This window comes from Lissotriton vulgaris, chromosome 5 (assembly GCF_964263255.1).
Source record: "Lissotriton vulgaris chromosome 5, aLisVul1.2, whole genome shotgun sequence".
NCBI classification, from domain to species: domain Eukaryota; kingdom Metazoa; phylum Chordata; class Amphibia; order Caudata; family Salamandridae; genus Lissotriton; species Lissotriton vulgaris.
Window position 1 is genome coordinate 1,774,963,207 of NC_141693.1, and position 8,904 is coordinate 1,774,972,110.

Genomic DNA, 8,904 nt, shown 5'->3' on the forward strand with positions numbered 1-8,904 from the left:
GTCCCGGCAACCTGAAGAGAAAAACAAAAAAAAAATACGTGATTAAACATTTCGGATGGGGCATTCAAAAAATACAGTCATTTATATTACAAAAGACACCATCGCTTACCTGCAAGAAATCCCTTGGAGCACGGAGACGGAGACAGACAGCGAGCCAAGGATCCCGACCGGAAATTGTTCCCCCCACCGGGCCGTCGCAAAATACCTGCAGAGAACAACAAAAAATACGTGATTAAGACACCATCGCTTACCTGCAAGAAATCCCTTGGAGCACGGAGACGGAGACAGACAGCGAGCCAAGGATCCCGCCCGGAAATTGTTCCCCCCACCGGGCCGTCGCAAAATACCTGCAGAGAACAAAAAAAAATACGTGATTAAACATTTCGGATGGGGCATTCAAAAAATACAGTCATTTATATTACAAAAGACATCATCGCTTACCTGCAATTTGTTCCGCCACAGACACAGAAACCCGACACGTCACCAAAGGCAGGTCCCGGCAACCTGAAGAGAAAAACAAAAAAAAATACGTGATTAAACATTTCGGATGGGGCATTCAAAAAATACAGTCATTTATATTACAAAAGACACCATCGCTTACCTGCAAGAAATCCCTTGGAGCACGGAGACGGAGACAGACAGCGAGCCAAGGATCCCGACCGGAAATTGTTCCCCCCACCGGGCCGTCGCAAAATACCTGCAGAGAACAACAAAAAATACGTAATTAAACCCATTGCTTACCTGCAAGAAATCCCTTGGAGCACGGAGACGGAGACAGACAGCGAGCCAAGGATCCCGCCCGGAAATTGTTCCCCCCACCGGGCCGTCGCAAAATACCTGCAGAGAACAAAAAAAAATACGTGATTAAACATTTCGGATGGGGCATTCAAAAAATACAGTCATTTATATTACAAAAGACATCATCGCTTACCTGCAATTTGTTCCGCCACAGACAAAGAAACCCGACACGTCACCAAAGGCAGGTCCCGGCAACCTGAAGAGAAAAACAAAAAAAAATACGTGATTAAACATTTCGGATGGGGCATTCAAAAAATACAGTCATTTATATTACAAAAGACACCATCGCTTACCTGCAAGAAATCCCTTGGAGCACGGAGACGGAGACAGACAGCGAGCCAAGGATCCCGACCGGAAATTGTTCCCCCCACCGGGCCGTCGCAAAATACCTGCAGAGAACAACAAAAAATACGTAATTAAACCCATCGCTTACCTGCAATTTGGACGAAGACAGACAGCGAGCCAAGGATCCCGACCGGAAATTGTTCCCCCCACCGGGCCGTCGCAAAATACCTGCAGAGAACAAAAAAAAATACGTGATTAAACATTTCGGATGGGGCATTCAAAAAATACAGTCATTTATATTACAAAAGACATCATCGCTTACCTGCAATTTGTTCCGCCACAGACACAGAAACCCGACACGTCAGCAAAGGCAGGTCCCGGCAACCTGCAGAGAAAAACAAAAAAAAATACGTCATTAAACATTTCGGCTGGGGCATTCAAAAGAGACAGTCATTTAGATTACAAAAGACACCATCGCTTACCTGCAATTTGTTCCGCCACAGACAAAGAAACCCGACACGTCAGCAAACGCAGGTCCCGGCAATGCCGGACCAGACTCGGGGGCGTTCCCGGCATCGCGTGACGTCGGCAAAAGCCAAAGAATGTCAGGAACGCCCCCGTGTCTGGTCCGGCATTGACGGACAGGCCCCTCGTCCAATGGCAAGGCTCCGTTTACGGAGCCAGCCAATGAATGACGAGGGCCGACCCAAAGCACCCTACAGTTCTCATCAGGTTTTCGCCTGCGCGAAAAAGCTGCGCAGAGCGCAGCTTTCGCTAGGCAAAACCTAAAAAGTGCAAAGTAGAAAAGAGGACAACATTGTTATTCCTAGTCAGGATCAATATATTGACAAATGGGGTTACAATGGTTACATGACTGCATAATTGAACTTCTTATGCCTGAGCATGTTTATAAAATAAGGACATAAAAACATTGGCAAAAGGAGAAATTAATTTCTAATGGGACTCTCTTCTGGTTAAACTAATAACCCATCCAATTCGAACTTCTATCAGCTCATAACTTACACCTTTGGAACCTGTAGATACACAAATACCGAGGCACACAAAAAGCAGTCTATAAAGTATATGGGTCCAATGGCCATAAAAGTAATCAGGGTAGCCCATTTCAAATCTTTCTTTCTTTTTATGTTTTGATTCCGTCGTATCAGTATGATGCAACAAGCTGATAGCCGACACGTGTTTCGTCCTATAGACTTTTTCAAGGCAAAAATGAACAGAAGGATGAAAAGCGAAACGGGAACTCATAAGCAGGAAGTCCTATCAAGTATTGGGCTCCATGCATTAATGCTCACAGATAATCTTGTGTTAAAAGTTATTGCAACCGATATCTGTTCCTTAAGTCAACACTGTATCATAGTACACCCTGTAGAAACCCTTTCTGTAGCATGTCAAAGGCAATCTTCTACCTGAAAAAATGACACCGGGACACAACCAGTAGAAAGCCTTAATAAACCTGTATTTGACCTAGTAGGAGGAGGATTCCTCCCCGCAAACTCGGCAGGTGCGTTAATGTAATCATATAACTGTGATTTTTGGAAATGCACTCTGGAGGAAAATAGAAAAATCTTAAATGTCAATCCAAAAGCGAAGGTCCACCTGTAAACAGTTACGGGGGGAGCGACCAGCATGTGGCCCTCATAGGCCTGAGCGCAGTCTGTTCGAGCCAAAAACTCTCGACGTAGATTCAGCAGGTGAACCTTTATCCATAAGAAAATACAATTCCCTAGATGTACTTTGCAGGTATAATGACATTTCTATGGGGTCATTGTTACCTTCCAAATGTACACAACGAACCACAGCACACATATTTTGTTTAAATATTTGTAATTCTGATGGAAACTTTCAACTCCATATTCCTCATCTTTAGAATGGTCCTAAGCACCAGACTGGGTCAGAAGTTTACAGCAATGTCTCCACCTGCTGGCAAGCAGTGGTATGTGGCTCCCTTGTGACTCCGTCCTGCCCGTGAGTGATGGAGTGGTGCTGTATATAGGCACCGCCCCTTGCAAACTGATGTAGGTTCCTTTCTTTCTGTGCCCTTCAACATGGACCTGAAGCTCCACTCCCAACTTGTTGGTCTTCCGATGACTTCAAAATCTTGCATTGACAACATGTTAGGGAAAATGTCCTTTCCCAAAAAAAATAGTATTCGAGTCATACACACCCTGCCAAGTACCAGGCATCAGGGATTACACTAACGCATTTTAGTGCTGTGTTTGCATCGCCACACTAAAATGCATTGGCCACGCAGTATAGTGTCACTGCCATCACCCGCTACGAGGCATGCACTCAACGAGGCAATACCAAACAGTGTGGTAAAATTGGTTTGCAGCTCTGAATCTGTTGCTGCACTGCTGCTTGACAATTTCAGGCAGCTTTAAAAATCTTATGATCATTTAAATTAATTGAATAACTGTGCTCAGCGGTGAAGAACCAGGTTTTACCCAGCGGCGCCAGGGGCATGCCCAAAGTCTTCAGGTTCACCTGTCTTAGAATACAGAGACACGGGATACTTCTCGGTGACGTCAAAGATCGGCTTTATTGGCTGCAACCAGGAACAGAAGTCTACGAAGTACCACACGAGTATATTCGTCAGAGATTGCTCAATTTTCGTAAGGCGAGACATCGTCTTTTATTCTAAAAATCACATTCTGGACAAACACCCACTATTTACAATCTGTCCAATCATAAGCATCATTACAAGAGGTATCGCATGACGACAAACCCACTTTTCAGTTGTCCAGCCCACCATCAATTACACGGGAAAGCCCAACATTCTTTCTCGAACAGGCCGGACAAACCCATAATAAAAGACCACAACCCATATCATAAAGAAGCCATAAAAGAAGGAATAGAAACAGATGAGAAGTAGGATAAGGGGTGTGTGTGTGCATACCAAACTTTACAATCTCCTGTGCTCTGATCCTTAATCTTGATCAGCTACCGGGCAAGGAACTGGCTTAGCAAGGTCAGCTTCAGGCAACGAGGTCAGTTCACTCAGGTCATTCAGAAGTCAGCTAAAGAGCACGTGCACTAAAGACTCGTTCGGTCGTAGTCATCGGCCTATGTGAGGGCAATCACAAAATGGCTGCCATACACAAAATGGAACCCAAGGGTTCAGAACGAAATCCCTAAATACACAGTGAATCCATCGGTCTAACATAGCGAAATCACTCGTACTTGCCGCACTCACTAGTTACGGTTAGCTACTATCAAATTCGTAACGAAACCATGACATTTATGAAACGGGTTCAGAATTCACGGAACCTCAGAAGTACGTTTGTTGAGTTTACAAAAACACTTTGAGGTGGGCCTGAACTTCAAATCAATCAGGAGGCTTTAGCCCTCCTCTGAGTTGACCTGAGCAGACCACTCACCCACATAGTCTTTCTCAGTGAGCGAGGCAAGCCAGATGTAACCAAGCGTGTGGATGAGATCCATAGTAGGGTGCTTCACCTTTTGTTTTGTGGCAAAGGCAACCCCCCTGTTAGACCTGACATCATTGGCTTGAGTCTCTCCTCCATTTTTTCTGTTTGCCTCCACTGTTTTACGATGTTTTGCTGGGATATGCTTTGGGCGCTGTGCCACTGCTGATCAGTGCCACAGCGCAAGTGCTCCCGATGTTAAATTGATGTATCGATTGTATCCATGTTTGGATTATTTGGTTTACTGTCAGTCCCTAGTCTAGTGCACCAGGAGTGCCGGGGCTTGTAAATACAAATGCCGCTCGTGGGCTTGCAGCACGTGTTGTGCCACCCACAAGAGCGGCCTCGTAAAAGAATGTCTACGGGTCGGTCATGTTATGTTATGTTATGTTATGTTATTAAATCATTTATTGAGCGCACTAACACTGATTAGTTTCTTGGCGCTAAATTGACAGTAACACAATCAGAGGTAGAAAAGGTAGATTAAAAAGCTTGTCTAAAGAGCCAGGTCTTCAATGCTTTCCGGAAAGATAAAAGGTCTTGGCAGGACCGAATTTCCAGGGGAAAGGTGTTCCATAAGCAGGGGGCTAATGTAGCAAATCTTCGTCCACCAGAACGTTTGAGTTTGAAAAAAGGGGTCTGGAGAAGGCCTAGATGGAGTGACCGAAGGTTACGAGAGGGAACGTATCTGGTGATCAGTTGATTAATGAATTTAGGGCTTTTGCAGTGTAGTGACTTAAAGATCATACAACTTGCTTTGAAGGAACAGCGTTGCATGACCGGAAGCCAATGAAGCTTAATAAGAAGAGGAGTTGCCGCCTGCCATCTTGGTTGCTTCAGGATCAACCTAGCAGCATAGTTCTGAACCATCTGGAGGCGCTTAAGTAAATAGTTTGAGAGACCCAGATAGATGGCGTTTGCGTAATCCAGATGAGACAGAACAGTGGCGATCACAACCTGAGTAATAGCTTCTGGTGTTAATAGTCGCCTGACCTTCCTTATTTTTTTTAGCTGATAAAAGCATTTGGAGACCACTTGTCCCACTTGTGCTTTTAGTGAAAGATCACTATCCACGATGACTCCGAGCGTTTTAGCCGAAGGCGATGGTTGCGGTACTTGACCTAGATCTGAAGGCCAGTAGTGGGGACCCCAATACTTAGCACTGTCCCCAGTCAATACCAGTTCGGTTTTACCTGGATTTAGTTTTAACTGATTTTGATCCATCCAGGATTTAATAAACTTCATGGTTGACTGGAAATGACTTATAGATTCTTCAGAATTATCAATGGTGAAGAGTAACTGCAGATCATCTGCATAATTAAAAACTCTCACCTGTTTGTCCCTCAAGGTTTGAGTAAGGGGGAGGATATATATGTTAAAAAGATGGGGTGACAGGGAGGAGCCCTGTGGCACTCCACATGGGATGGACTGTTTAACACCAGTCAAATCCCCCAGACGCACCGCTTGGGATCGTTCCTCCAGGAAGGACCTCAACCAGCAGGCCGCCACGCCCTGAATGCCTGTCTGTCCGACACGGTCGACCAGGATGTTATGGTCGACCGTGTCGAACGCGGCCGACAGATCCAAGAGCACCAGGGCCTGAGGAGACCCTCTATCTGCACAATCTCGGAGTGTGTCCAAAACTGCGGTGACCACTGCCTCCGTAGAATGTGCAGGCCGAAATCCAGCCTGATGAGGGTCAAAGCAGGAGGACTCCTCCAAAAAATTTGAGAGAATTTTCGCAACGTGTGCCTCTAGAATTTTTGCCAGGTAAGGCAGTAAGGAAATGGGCCTGTAATTCGCCTTACAACCAGGATCCGCCCCGGGTTTTTTTAATAGCGGTATAACCGTGGCTTCTTTGAAGGCGGATGGAACTATACCTGACGACAGGGAATCATTTAGAAGGGCAAGAACAGGGGCTGGGTGAGTGGAAAAACATTCTTTCAGAATACGAGGGGGACAAGTATCCAGTGGGGAGCCAGATTTGACTCTCGTCATTAATTCCAGAAACTGGCCATGGGTTATGGGTTGAAAGCTGGTAAGGGTGGCATGTCCAGTCTTTATTGCCATGCCTGTTGTGATTGGGGTCTTTGATTGAGGAATGCTAGCCTTGATGTCGGTGATTTTGTCACTAAAGTAAGAATTGAGTGAATCACACAAACACTGAGTGGGGATTACTTTAGGACGGACATTCTCCAAGTTGGTCAGTTCATTGAAAATAGAGAAAACCTCTTTAGATTTGTTTGTAGAGTCTAAAATACGAGAGGAGAAATACTCCACCTTAGCTGCAGAGATGGCATTCATATATTCCTTCCTTGCCCTAGTATATTTAATTTTTTCCTCAGTGTCATAGTCACGGCGCCACATGAGCTCAAGATGACGGAGAGCCAATTTCTTGCTTTTCAAGTCGGCAGAAAACCATCTATTGGCATCCGTGCGCCGTGCAAGTTTAATTCTTTTGTACGGGGCATGGAGATTGCTGGCCGCTTGTAGCCAGTCGGTTAGAGAGGAAACTGACAGGTTTATGTCATTATCCAAAGGAGGGACATCATTAGCTAATGACTGTAAAAAAGCAGTCTTATCCATGGCGTTCCAATTCCTAGCTAATCTGCCGGAAGTTGGCACAGTGGGTCTGATATGAGGAATACAGATCTTAAATTTCAGGATAAAATGGTCTGACCATAGGCAAGGCAGGATTAGCGGAGAGGTCACGCAAGTGGTATTAGACCATACGTGATCCAATATGTGACCTTTATCATGAGTGGAAGAGAGCACCAGTTGCTTAAAGTTGAGGTTAGACAGAAGGTCAGTCAATTCCGCCGATTGAGAGCCCTCTGATGGATCTTTATACCAGTAATTGAAGTCACCTACTAACATCACCCTGGCGTGATCCAACGCTAGATTAGCAACTTGCTCACTAAAGGCCATAGGAAACAGTGGCATTGAGGTGGGTGGTCTATATAAGAGGACACATGCTGTAGTCATGTGAGGAGTGGCAATTTTTAGTACAAGGTTATCTATGTTGGCTAGTGTCAGGCAAGTAAGAGTAGTGACCTCTAGACTAGAGTGGATAATCGCCGCAACTCCGCCTCCTCCTTTCACGCTGGCACGGTCTGCCTGGATAATATAGTAGTCAGATGGCAGAGCTGCTATGATATCAGGTGCAGAGGTGGGAGATAGCCACGTTTCTGCTAGCAAAAGGATGTCAGGTTTCTCCGTGTCAAGCAACAAAAAGATGTCCATCTGATGCTTGACAAGGGAACGGGTGTTGAGGTAGAGAATAGCAAGCGAATTAGGGGGTGGGTTGGACGAAGCCAAACCTGCTACATGAGTGGTAAGGTGACAGCCTTGGCTCAGGATGCCATGCTTATAGAGCTGGTGAAGTGTATCCTTTGATAAAAGTAAATGATCATTGTTCTTATTGCACTCCAGAAGGTCGTCCCTGGAATAATGGAAGGTTTGGGTATTATGAGGTGCCCCTAGTCCCGGTCGGTCGCGGACGGGCGCAGACGGGCTTTCCTTAGGCGCGCCTTCGGCGCGCAATCGTCGCGCCCGCTGCGCTCGTCCGCTGCGCTTCCGAGGGAAGCACATGATTTATAGAGGAATAGACTGACGATCGGTGGGCGTGGCCTCAGAAGGGGGCGTGGCCTGCGGGCTGAGCGAGGCGCTGGAAAGCGTTCCTCGCCTAGTTACAGGGCAGCGCTGAGTCCGTTTTGCGAACGTGAGAAGTGGGGGTAAGTGGATTTAAAAAGCAAAGTAATGCCAGCAACAGTTTTAAAATCAAGCTGCCTCCCGGCTTTTCGCCTCAGGAGTGCGGTCATTGGAATTGCTTTGATACGAAATACTTTGTGCTGAAGAAGAAACTACCTTTGAACTATTATTTTCCCTTCCAAAAGTATTTATTAAGATTGTGTATATTTTTGTCGTTATTTGGTCTTGTGCTAAGCCTTATATAAAAATCATTATTTTTATAATACTACTGTGTCGTGTCCATTTGTTGTGTATTCACTTGGTTACTGTATGTGGTCATAAATGCTTAACACACAGCCTCTGAGATAAGCCTGTTCTGCTCTGCCAAGCTACCAAGGGGGTGAGCAGGGGTTATCAAAGGGTGATCCCCTTGCCCTGACTAGAAAAGGTGTGTCCCTATTTGTCAGAAGTGCATACCTCTGCCAAGTAGAGACAGCCGGTTCTAACATTGGTGGCAGCGGTGGGATTTGAACCTTACATTTATGACCCATGTGCAGTGATTAGTGAACGCTACATAGTGAAAGCAGACCATAGCGCAGCCACAATCTAATTTGGAAGGATCCTATTTTTGGTTCTCCGCTTTTCTGAAACTTGATTTTTTGAACACTTCCAGTTTTGATCATGAGTG